The sequence below is a fragment of the Rhea pennata genome, chromosome 2 (assembly GCF_028389875.1).
Source record: "Rhea pennata isolate bPtePen1 chromosome 2, bPtePen1.pri, whole genome shotgun sequence".
Taxonomy (NCBI): domain Eukaryota; kingdom Metazoa; phylum Chordata; class Aves; order Rheiformes; family Rheidae; genus Rhea; species Rhea pennata.
The window spans coordinates 83,596,272-83,609,596 of NC_084664.1; positions in this window are offsets into that span (position 1 = coordinate 83,596,272).

Genomic DNA, 13,325 nt, shown 5'->3' on the forward strand with positions numbered 1-13,325 from the left:
GAAAATCAGAATGCACTTTAATGTGAAGGTGACCTTAAACACCTATTATTGTTAACGGTCTGAGAATACCTTTTAGAAGTCGAGGGTTTTCTGCAGTCTGACCTAAAGCACTGGATATTCCAGTGGGACAATTTACTTCAAGTTTTAAATTGCTTTTCAATTTGTGTTTCTCATGTCATATTTTCTGCTAGTAATTTCATCTGGCATCTTATTTTAACAGAAAACTGGAAGAAAGTAGTTTAAAAATTAAGAATTGCTTTGCCCTTTGTGCCCTTCTCTGTATATTTCCATTCTAATTTTCTCTCTGTAATTTTTCAGAAGCTGCAATGCTATTGCGCATGAACAGGTCTGTACGAAGACTTACAAGGCAGGTGTTGAAATATTGCAGGAATTTAGTATTTTAGTGTTCTTTGATGATAGCCAAAGGTAATACCACTGTGTCAGCATAAATTAACTATGGCACATCTGTGACACCAGATGTAATAATGTGATTCCCATATGGTGATTATGGGAAATGAAATAGAAAAATCACAAAAGAGTTTGTTCTAAGTGCCTTATTTTGTGTTTTAGATTCTTTCCAGATTGACTGGGGTTTACTGAGGCACTGATGATCACTTTCAGAATATATGAAGTAGGTATAAGCTACTTGGTCTAAGAAGAACTCATTTTATTTTCCGATTAAGTCCATTAGCCAGCTTCAGATCCAACTGTGAAGATGGAACACATTTTTCTGTACCTCTCTTGCTAGGACAGATTACAAAATTAACAACTATTATTTCATTTGATACTTGAAATACACTTAAAATTTGATACTTGAGGTAGAAGATGAAACCTTGCGATGGTTTTAATCAGGTCTTCTAGATATGAATTGAACGTGCTTTTATCAGGCGTTGGCAACAAAAGTAAGCTGGCTCAAGTTTCTGTAAGATTAGAAAGCCATTACCAGAAGAAAAAAAACAATGATCAATAAGTGACAATTACTTTTTGTGGAGATAATATTAAATAATCCCTCTGAATGTTAGTGATTTTTGCATGGAAAAAAATCTTGGAGACTACATTAAGTAGCTTTATCTTAAGATATATGGTGATAAAATGCATTAAGGTTTGACTTTTTAAAAGTATTTCTTTTTAACTCCCGTTTTAATATGAATTCTCACAAAAGTAGATGCTGGGCTTTATCTTTGTCTGCACATGCAAACCTGCTTCTTTGGAATAAACTTAGGAATTTCAGCCTGCTCTCTAAGTTATCATATTCCTGATCCGATCCTCTGAGAGAGTTTCCAGTTTGGTAAAGTCCTGAAAACTCTGAATCTTGTTTAAAGTGATGAAAAGAGGTCTCAACATTTTGAATTATTACTACTCCCTTAAGATTCTTCACGTCTTCTTAGTTTATTGTTCCTTAAGTGTTTGAATGTTACTTCTCTCTTCATCTTCCAGATGGAAATGCCCCTGCTGTGTTCCTATTCACTCAATAGGAAATACTGTCCTGGTGCTATACCATGAAAATTGTGCATCTGAGGTGACACAGAAGGCAGTAAATTCTGCAAAGGTTGTGCACTGAACAGTCGTTCTAGAGAAGCTTGAGAGAGGCTAGGAGAGCAAAGGAGTTACCTCAAGAGGTAATTTGATGTTGGGTTATTTTGATGCTGAGGGCACTGGAAAACAGCACTGCCTTCCATAAAAATTAAGAAAATCAAAAAATTAAGATAAATTAAAAAAAAAAGATTAAAAAAATCCTAAAGATTTCATTGCGGCACTTAGTTCAAAAATGGCAACTTTTTGAAGACAGTGGTAATTTTCAAGTTAAAATATAAATCAAAAACAACCTGGCTTTGGACTTACTATCATGAGCATTTGAACACCTGCAGCCCTTACGCAAAACAAAAGAACAAAAAGCACATAGCTTCACTTTTGCCATGTTAAACTACTTCCACAGCATGTATTATCAACAACAAAATTCTATAACATTGAATTGAATGCTCTCAACAAAAATCTGACATATTTTTGTGTATCCCTTTTAAAATTCATGACCTAAAGAAATATTTATTTATATTCTGAACTTTCTAACTATATATATATAGCCAACTACCACTTCATAATTGGTCTACTTGGAATACTTCTTAATTTATTTGCATGGAGTAAAGTAAACAAAGAAAGAATTTAAATAATCTGCAAACAATATTAATGTTACAATTATCTGTAGAATTGATAGCAACCTTCACAGTCTGTGTATCTGTGAAGCAGAACTGTAAGGACATTTTAGAATTATAAATGTGTAATATACATTCATTGTACAGAATATATTATGGTGAATGGATTACATAAAAATAAATGGAGATAAATACACCAATTTCTGCTTACTATCCATGGCAAATCCATGAGTCATAAATATTTACCTTGTGACCTAATTAAAAAGTAAGTATATTAACTGAACGTGAAATTGGTTGCACATATGTGACCTGCAATAAATAGATTCCCTTTGAACTCTGGAAAAGCAGAGATATTCAGGCTTTGTTTTAAGTACCAAAAGAACAGGGGATACAATTGGATTTTAATGTGGTTTCTAGATAATGATTTGCCTTCATGTTTGAAATCCCATAACAGAACAGACTGGCAGTCATCAGTGCAAAGGAATACCAGCCACATCAAAACAAAAGAGCTGTGGGAAATGTATTTGGCCAATAGTGGAAGTGAATTTGAATTTGAGATTATTTTGGAAATTCTGCAGGTTCTGTTAGGACATGTTAGATTTTAAAGTAGGGAATAAAATACATTTTTTGGATTGTGAATAATAATCAGCTGGGTAGTTCTGATAATGTAATGACATTGTAAACCTGCTTATGGGTGGATTAAGGGTTTATATACTCTGCAGAGAATCAGGGATTTTGTTGTGAGAAATAGATAAAATACAGCATTTCTTTTTTATATAAACTAGTAATGCTCATTTTGAAATCCATGCTAGAAAGCAAGAAGTTGCTAAAAGAGTAAGTATAGGAAAAAGATTAGGAGAGATCTGAAGCAGGCCATCATACAAAATTAAAGCAGAGCACTTTATGGGAAAAGTAAACTAATAATCATCTTTGATGTATGAATGGAACAAATCTATGAGATAACCTTTAAGAAATATTTTCTAATTAAGAGTTCTTCTCTTGACTGGGAAGCATTTTTGCAGCTGTTCATACTTTCAAAGCACTCACATAGACAAGATGAGTGCTTGATCTATCTTACGTAAAAGTGGATTATCCAAATGAAACTATTCAAAAATTCATGTCGGTGGGAAAGAGGGGGTAAGAGGAAATGGAAAATATAAGTTTAGTTCTATTACCACCAAACACTCTCCTTTCCTATTTCAACGTTTAAAGTGAATGTGACACTTCTAATTTCTAATACAAACAACTCTTTAAATATTTTTATAAAATAATCTGTCATGATAGAAATGATTAGATTGCCTCTCAAAATCTCAGAAATCTGTAATCATGATAAATTTTTCATTTCCCAGTAAAATCAAAGAACAAAGCCATAGCTTTGCTCTGCATATCAGATTAATTCTGCATTAAGATGTGTCAAATGCTATGCAAATCTTTCTCTTTTGCTATGGAAAACACATGTAATTGTTGTAATCCTACATTGGAAAGTTCTTCCTTATTATAGTATGCATTTTGGGGATGTGTGATCCATCAGTTACAAGATTTGATAGAATCTAGTCTTCTCATTAAATGTAAGTCAACATAAAACAGGCTTTTGCTTTCTAAATTAAAACACCATTATTTGATGCAAAACTGTATTAAGTCCATATTAGCAAGCTGAGGTTTACAAAAAATTACATTTAAATTACAATCTCCTTAATAAAGAACTAGGTTATTTTTAAAAAAAAATCTCTTAAGCTCTTTGTTATCCTCAATGATTTTTGAGTCTGTGCTTAATTCTACCAAATTTGATGGAGAGAGGGATGCCTGAAATACAGTTGTTTACATGAGCTTCATACAAAGCAGAAGGTGAGTGGAGGAGGAGCAAGATCTATACTAGCTTGCTGCCTGTAGAAAAAACAGATAATTTACTTTCTAGTCGTATAAAGAAGGTTGTGATTAACTTTATATTAATAGCCTTGATATTGAGGTTCACTGAATTACAGATATAAATGAGTCTGAATCAGACGTACAGAACTGAAAAAAGAGTAATGTTTGCAGTATTTAATATCAAGACATGTACAGTATAAATTAACCTCATTTGCTAATTTGTTACATAATTTCCAGAAGAATTTCTAGGCAGAATATCCACTGTATTGCATTTTTCATTTCTGTACAACTGCAAACAAGTAAAAGATACATAAAAACAAAAACTTTTCTTCCCTCAGATATAAAATAATATATATCCTTTTACACTGTGGACTGGATTCTGATCTTCTCTGAGGTGCTACAGATTGAAATTAGTATTATTGAGGTTATAATTTAGTTTTTAGATACCAGCACACAAAAATGCCTAGTCATTTATATGTTAATATGAACACTGCTAAGTGTTGATTTGTTGCAAACTCCTAGTTAGGTGGCCAAACTGTTCCACAGTAAATCCTGTGCTGCAGAGTGCTGGAGTCAAAGCACTGCTAGCTGCTCCTGGAAGCATTTGGTGTGGCAGGAAGGAGATGAGTGGGATGAACAGGATGCCTTCCCCACTGTGCTGTGGAAGTGCAAACTGAGCAAGAGCTGAAGCATCGGTTACCCCCAATACTGGCTGTGGACAGCTGGCCAGAGCCTGTGGCCAACCTGCATCTGACCTGCTTTTCTTTGGTGCGGTTAGTGAAATTACTGGTGCTATAACCGCTTTCCAAATGCTTAGGAGCCTATGCACCAAGAGCTTAACCTAGAGATGCAGGGAGCAAATACTGCATACCAAAGGCGATACATAAAATACATAGAGGTTAGCCTAGTCACATCATTTTGCTTCTTTCTTCTTTTCTATGTGGCTTTCTTCTACCAACGATGAACACTTTTTCAGATGCAAAAATAAATTTTACATAATGCTGTAGGTTTCTACATTCTTTTTTCCAGCTGGTAGTTTTGGTTAGTTCTGTTTTTGAAGGGATTTGTGTTAAAATGTGAATTGGGAATTCAACTAGTCTTACATGTTAAGGTTTTAATAATTTAAATTAGTTCTAAAATGAGGGTGCTGGTGCTCGTGATTCTTTTTCAAGAGGTGAGAATTAAACTGATTATTACTTTAAACAGAGCTGAACCAATATTAAAGCAAATATTTATTTATACCATTTAAATAATATAGTGAACATGTTAGCCTCACAGAAATGCCTCTCACCTGCACAAATTTTCCTGTAATTCAGCCATAGCAACAGTGCTTAGGATATGTTGAGGACAAACTTCAGATGTCTAAGAAAACTTCTGCATAAGACACCTGTTTCATAAAATGTCAAAAGAATCAAGTGTGTTTGAGGGAGCATAAATGGGGCAGAGGAGAGGAATTGTTTGTGTACTTCATCAAACGCTATCATGAGTTCAGATGCCTAAATGCTTTTTATCTGTCCTTTGGTACATGCTTGCTATTTTGAATGTTCCCCTCAGGATTTTTAAAGACAAATAATAAATGCATAGAATTTAAAAGAAGACTTTCTGAATCAGGAGGTTGGTCTCATTGCCTTGCTTTTGCTAGATGTGTTGTCTGAAAATGAAAGTATATAGTCTAAGCTGGTAAAATATCTGCAACGAGTGATGTGAAATCACTGCACTCAAAAGCAAGAATTTCAAAACTGCATACATATGTGTGTGTGTGTATATATATATATATATATATATATCACTATCCATTGATACATTTTTTTGATATTTTAGATCACTTAACCATGTGATGGCCATGGCTATAGAACAATAAAAAGGAGAGTTTACTACAGTCCTTGAAACAGGACAAGAAGTAGTATCTGACCCAGTTTAAAGACGTATTCTAGCTGTAGATACACTGGAAGACATGATAGCACTACTGAATCCCTCGGCATACTTCAAAGCTATTTCCAGTTATGCCAGTACAAAAACCTTTCCTAAGATCTCTTTTGAATTAATAACACTGGACAGTCTTCTACTAGGGTGAGTGAGGCACGTGTTTTATTAATATTCTCTATCAACTAGAAGAGATCATGGATATGAAGTGTATGTGCAGTAAAAAGAAGGAAAGAAGGAAGTGGCTGCTGAGTCAATAATGTCACAGCAAACAGGAGCTATTGACTCAGGGTTATTACACTGCCAAAAATTGATAGCTTAACTACAGTGCAAGAATATGAAACAGACGGTACTGAGTAAAAAGCTGTAAAATTTAATTACTCAAATGCCGACACAGAAGAAAAGTGTAGTCTGTTATGAGTTATAGATTAGTTTTAAATATTTTGACATTTAAAACCAATTTCCAGTAGAATGAAGTAATACTTAGCAAGAATACTTTTTATTATTCTTTTTATCATAATTCACAGCATTAGGTTGTTAGATAATATTGAAGCTGTCTTTTTATTTTTCACTGTATTCAAGCCTAATATTCTGTTTTTATGATAGCCATTTAAAATTTTCCTGGAAATTAGAAAAAAATATATTTCATATTAATTCTCCTGAGTCAGTTAACTCAATGTCTTAATAAATCATGTCTGTAGAGTTGTATTTATTAACTGTCACAGAAAAAGATGTAACTTAACAATTTAGCATAAACATGTATTTCCTGTAACTGACTGAATGAGAAGTTAAAAGTCTATGCATTCTAATATAGTTAGACATCGCTCAACATTTTAAATACATAAATTTATGTAGTCCAATTATTTTTGTCTTTTTTTGGGGAGAGGAAGAAGGTTGATGGTGTCTAACAATTGACTAAACTCTGATATAGATGATCTCTGAAGGTATAATAGTTTTAAACAGGATTGATTGTTTCAAACTGATGTGTACAAAAATCTTGATAGTGTCTTCAGACTTTTAAGAAGCAGAAAATGGTTTAAACCACATTTAAAACTATAAACAATGCAAATAATAATGATTTTGTCCAGATTTCAAGCTAAATTCGCTAACAGATACTGTGATCTGATGAAAAACTAGAATGCAGTGAAATTAATGTTTTCCAAAAGCATTTTTTTTTTCGGTTTAAATATGTAGTCCTTTGCAAGAGAAAATACAAAATAATTAGGCTGTGAGTAGAGTGACTTGGACAAAAATTATTTTCTTTGGTTACACAAACTTGGAATTTAGCTTAATATTTCCAAATCATGCAAGAACTGTGATGATGATATACATTTCAGTACAACCAAAGTAGATTGGGTAATTTATTATAGGAGTGCAAACATTTACATATGGTAATAATAAGGTAAGAGGCACATAATGTTAAAAAACAATTTATGTAGCATCTCGTCAGAAAACACATTATGCAAAATCCAGATATCACATGTAGAAGATACTATTGAACAAAGTGAGGCCATAGTTTTACTAGTTGCAAAAATGTTGTGGGGAACTCTTACTCAGGTAGCAAAGAGTTTAACGCCTTATACTAGCTGCTTTATTGCAGAGTTTCCATTGTCTTCAAAATTAGTGATATTTGTGTTGTTTGGTATGACACCAATATGATAGGGAAACTAAAGATGATCATTTTTCCATTAGTGATATATGTAGCTAGCTGTTTCCTTACATGGTCAGAGAATTAAAAACAAACAAAAAAACAAACAAAAAACTCCTTTACATCGCTATAATAAAATACCCTTTTGCAGCTGAATTGCCATGAAAGAATAGCAACAACATGGTTGAGGCAGCATTGCAGAGTGTGGCTTGCTCTCATAGGGAGAGAAAGGTTGAAGAGAACTTCTTCAGACGAAACTGTCATCCAGTACAATGTCCCTTAAATTCCAGCTATGAGGAAAAGAAATAATAAAAACGTCATTTTTTTACTGAAAATTTATTCTAATAAAGAAGTGTTGGGGGGGCAGTTTTAAGGAGAGAAATTCTGTCTAGGATTGACTTTGTTCGTGCTATTAGAAACATCTCCTACAGACGCCTACCTACAGCTATTACAAGCCTGTTTACCCATGCAGTTGGCTGTCATTCTACACCGATTATGTACTCCCCTAGAAACAGAGGGAGATCAAAACATAGAATGCTTTGCATGACTTGAAAGTGCAACAAACCCTAGCAATATTTCATTTTGTGAATATATTGAATATATAAAAGCTAAAGATGGTGTCAGTATTTATGCACATTCTTTGTTGGAATTCATCTGACAGCTGACAAATCTCAAAATGTTATTAAAATATGGATATACTAGAGCATCGATGTTTTTACTGCTTCTAAGTACACTATAAAATGTTCTTAAGTTAAAATTAGAAGGGAAAATAAGTTTTATATGCTTTCTGAAAAGCCTGGAGATCAAGTTCATAGGATGATAAAGAAGTGCTGCATCCTACTCTGTGTTTGACTTCACTGGAAGAATGATCTGTGTCCTTGAAATTATTTTCTAGAAAAAATCCAATCTCTTCAGTTATAATTCACAGAAGAGAAAGACTGCAGTCACTGGGCTAGACAGCTGCATACCAGTTTTCATAACACCTTTCCTCAAACTGATCACAAGGGCTAATGTACTGCTTTATATCTAGCAATTTTGTTTTTTGTTTCTACCTACTGTCTAGGTATGTGCTTTTTAGCATCTGTTCATAATTCATTGAAGTTCAATAAACAAATCTTAAAAATATTTGAATGCAAACCATAACAGTGAACAAAACATACTCTCTCCTTTTCATGCTCCTTGCTATCGCTCCTGAAAGACATGACATGATTTTTGCATAAATGCGAACAGTTTCACTGTTAGCAATGCCAGTGATAATAGATCCTTTCAGACATGGAAGAAAGAACAGACTCCTAATCACATGACAACTAGATTAAAAACTAATCTATTCCTGGTCATCCTGTGAGTCACTTTATACATATGGGGAAAGCATATAATCAAGATAATACACTTCATACTTGTTTTGCACAGATGTGAATGATAATAGTGGTTGAGAGCGGGGGGAGAAGCAATGCTTTAAACCAGCAGTTGCCAAACTTTCCTCTGGATCCTAATTCCACTTGCCATTCCAAGCTCATGAGCCAATGTTTTGGAATCACTGTCTTGATCATTAAAAAGGAACAGCGCCTGAACAAATTATGCTGTTATTGGCTCTTTCAGAGCAAAGGCAGTAAAGAAGAGATTCATATGAAGATAGAAAAGGGTAGACAGGCAACTTTTTATTGCTTTTCTTGGTAGAGGACAAAATAGACACATATTACAAGATTTAATAACACCCAGACTCTCCTTCACCGTAGGGGGAAAAAAAAAAAAAAACATTAAGCACACAAAACTGAGCCATTTACACTGTTCATGCAGCAGAACATACATACATCATACATCATTTTCCTTCTCATGTTCTACCCAAGTAATTGTTGTCAGCTGAAGAACAATGCTGCGACCTGGCTGGTACTGCTATCTATGGGACTTACCAAGTTCTGGCAGCCAAACTGTGATCTGTTCTCATTGTCAGGCTCACGGGCAGTCTTGGAGCATATTTATGGAGCAGTGTCCTAGGTCATTGCAGAAGGTGCTGTTCCTTAGGCAGTTACCACAATATCTTTGTAGGTATCTCAGGGATGCACTCTTGCATTGATGGAGAACTACTTCTCCTCCTCATGTCCTATGAGTTTATTTCAAAATCAGTGGCCAAATCATTTTAGTTCTCCTTTGCATCCAGAATCCTCAATATGACAAACCGATAGATGAAGCAAAATCCTCTTCTCAATACACAAATTATTCTGTTTCTGTATCTGACTACCTATCCTGATATGAATAAAAGCTCTTTATAACACAAAACAATGGATGAAATTGATTGCAAAAATAATACTAAAATAGTACAAAAGCTGATTTGCATGAATCCTAATTTAAGAAAATATTCTGCACATTCTTAATGACAAGAGAGACACACAATGTGTTGAGAACAAATAATGACAAGCTCATGTGACTGACATTCAACTCTATGTATACCCCGATTTCAGTACATTCAAAAGAGGATTTATTCCTTATGCTCAGTCTAAACAGTACTGGCAAGAGATAATTTGGATAAGACTTGCTATAAGCATACTGTATGTGGAAGAGGGAACTGCTTATCAAAATAAAATTGCCTTTGTATGAATATTCACTAACCTTGTAGGAGGGGGTTATATACACAGCAGACTGGATTTTAGAATTCTGTACCTCTTTGGTCATGAAGTTCTGTGCTCACTTCACAGGGCTCTTCACATAGAGAGCTATAGATCATTTTTAGCTAGAAAGGCATGGATGCCAGCTACTGTTCTTAGGTTGAGAACCATTGATCAGAATATATCTACATTAAAAACAGTTTTCATTGCTCTGATCTTCCAAAGTCCTTTCAGGCATTTTTATCACTTCATTTTTCCGTTGGAGTTTTTCTCTTCTTATGTGGAAGACATAATCTGAAAGACACAGGGGACTGCTCTTACTGAGGAATTACACTACGCTAATCATATAAAATAAAACATTAGAAACACTCCTGCCTCTTTGTACTAGTAACATTGTACCCCTTCAAATAACCAGTCGTGTTTGGGTGTTTATTTCTTTTTGTTTTTTGTTTTGTTCTCAAAGCTGATAGCATTTCTAATAATAGTGTTTAACTTCAATGACATAGAAAATAATGAAACTGTTAGCACTAGACTATGCTATAAAGCTTACCACATAGGGAACAGATCTTGTTTTGTACGTCCGTACTGTGTCTCATCCTGTCAAGTCAAATAGGCTTGCTGCTTATTAATGGGATTCATTTATGTATAAAAGTTTTACCACAGGCTTTTCCTTATCAAGAACAGCTACTTAAAAGAAGTATGGCTTAAACAACAGACTATCCAAGTTAGAATTTGTGCAAATGTGAAAGACATACTGTTGCTCACTAAAGACATTTGGCATTTGTATCTCGGCCTTATTCTGAGCGGCTAAAGGCAGGATTAGCTTCTGATTCCTTATGAATGTTACAACCTGGAATGCCATCATTTTTAAAATCTTGTTTCAGCATATCCTTCAAACGCTCTGTGGATTATCTAGACCAGAACACATATAATACCCAGGACAAGTCAAGTCGTGTCATTCTGTGATCATTCTGTAGCATTACTGCCAAGACAGAACTTGTCAGAATCTTTGACTCGGTAATATAAAGGCTTGCTGTGCACAGCCGGGATTCGGATGTTAAATACAGGAATCAGTTAAATGCATCCAGTCTTAAAATAGCAAATAGCATTACGGTATATTGTTTCCACTGTGACACATCACCGTTATGAAGCTTCGTCAATGCTTAGTGTTCAGAACCTGAATTCGTACTCGTGTTGCAAGAGCCGGTCATGGGCGCGTGGAATACACAGGTTGCGTTAGTACACAGTTATTCCCACCACTGCTCCGTAAGTGACATCTGCTTGGAGCGGGCGGGATTTTCTGCCTGAAATGAGCTATTTTATTCTCATATCAAGGAGCACTTGACAACATGACTTGAATTATTCTATTCAATGTTAAAGAAACATTGGTGCTTTGCCTCCTATTTAATATGTTTACTTCCCTCCTGGAGTTCTGAGGAAGAAAGAGCTATTAGGATCATTTGGGAATATTCTGCACTGCCAATTTCACTGTTCCTATATAAGATAAAACTGTTGTATCCTGATCTTTTCTGTCATGTTTCCGTCTTGTATATGTTGGTATAAATGAGACAATGAATAAATACAGATCATTGCTGGTTCAGCTACTGCAGAAAGGGTCAAGGAGTAGGTTCAAAAGACACAATTTCCTCCTATTTACAGAGGAGATTGTTCATGCCTGGCATTACTAATACCATTTTTCAAGACATAATAAAACAGATTTCGAAAACAGTGAGTTCAGAATTCTCTCATTTGCTATGTGAAGTAGAAAATTGCCAAGGACATAAGATTTAATTAAAGTGATTTCATAATCTAGCAAGAATGTTTCATGACCTTCTAAACCAATATTCTGATGTATCTGCTACGTATCTAGCTAATCATTGCATTGTAACTGGAAATTATAAAGACATCTCAGCAAGCTTATGGTCAAAACATCAAAATCTTCAATTAAAGTAGAATACAAATTAAATTGTTTTTTCTATTCTGTGGTTGCATTTACCAACCAAACAAAAATGTGAACTTATTTCCAGACACGTCCTATCTTTACTTTGGTTATTTGCAAGTTTTGCTACCACATCCTTCAAGCTCTCTGACGCATATACACACAAATATGTACTTTTAGATCATGCATTTGGGAAGGAAAAGGGTTTTTGTTTTCGTCTTTGACCGTAAAAAAAAGTATCACATAATTCATCTATTTCTTTATGTGATGCCTCTGCATCAACAGAACTCCTGAACAGTAAGAAGTGGAAGCTTCACTAGACTAACATGGGAAAATAAAAAGGTACAATTTGAATACAAATAGAAGAAAAGAAATAAGCTGATTGAGATACAGTAACTCTTTCCCTTTATAGCTGTGTTAATGTCAAGTTGTGAGTAATCAGCACTTTTAAAATCAAATTACTTTAATACTGAACTTGGAATTCGCATCTGAAACTCAGGAAAGAGATTTTAAGAGTCATCAATGAGTTGCAGTCATTCTCTTAATGCGCAGCAGGAGCCAAAATCAACCCGTAAAATTTTGGTCTTCATCAAGTGTATTGAAAGCAAGAAAAAAGGAGTCATTTTCCCACTGTATGGAACTTCGATACACCCATATCTTGACTACTGTGTGCTGTTCTGGTTTCTGCATTGTACAAAGGATATAGTAGCAAAAAACAATGATCCAGAGGATCTCAAGGATCCTAAAAGGAGAAGGCTTCTGAAGGAGACTAAAAAGGCTAGGAAAATTCAGTTTGGAGAAGACAAGGCTAACAGGTGATATGATTAAGGCTTACATAATCATGTAAAATAAATTGAATGCAGAATATTTTTTTACCAGACAGTAGAACCAGGACTCTTTATGTCCCTATATTACTACTTTAAGCTTGACAACATAAAGAACTTGGACAATGGTACTGAATGACAATATCTGAACTAGGAAACCAGAATACTGTCCCTTAATTGTACTTTAATCCATAGATTATGACTATCAAGAGATTAAAGGAAACCCTCCCCTCTATTTTAAGGGAAACACAAAGGTTACCAACCTTTAAAGTTATATTTCATAAGAAAAGAAAAAAAAACAATAAAATAGTAGAAGATAGCTACCCTGAAAAAACCCAAAATTTCTTGAGTGAGGCAGATTAAATCAAGGCT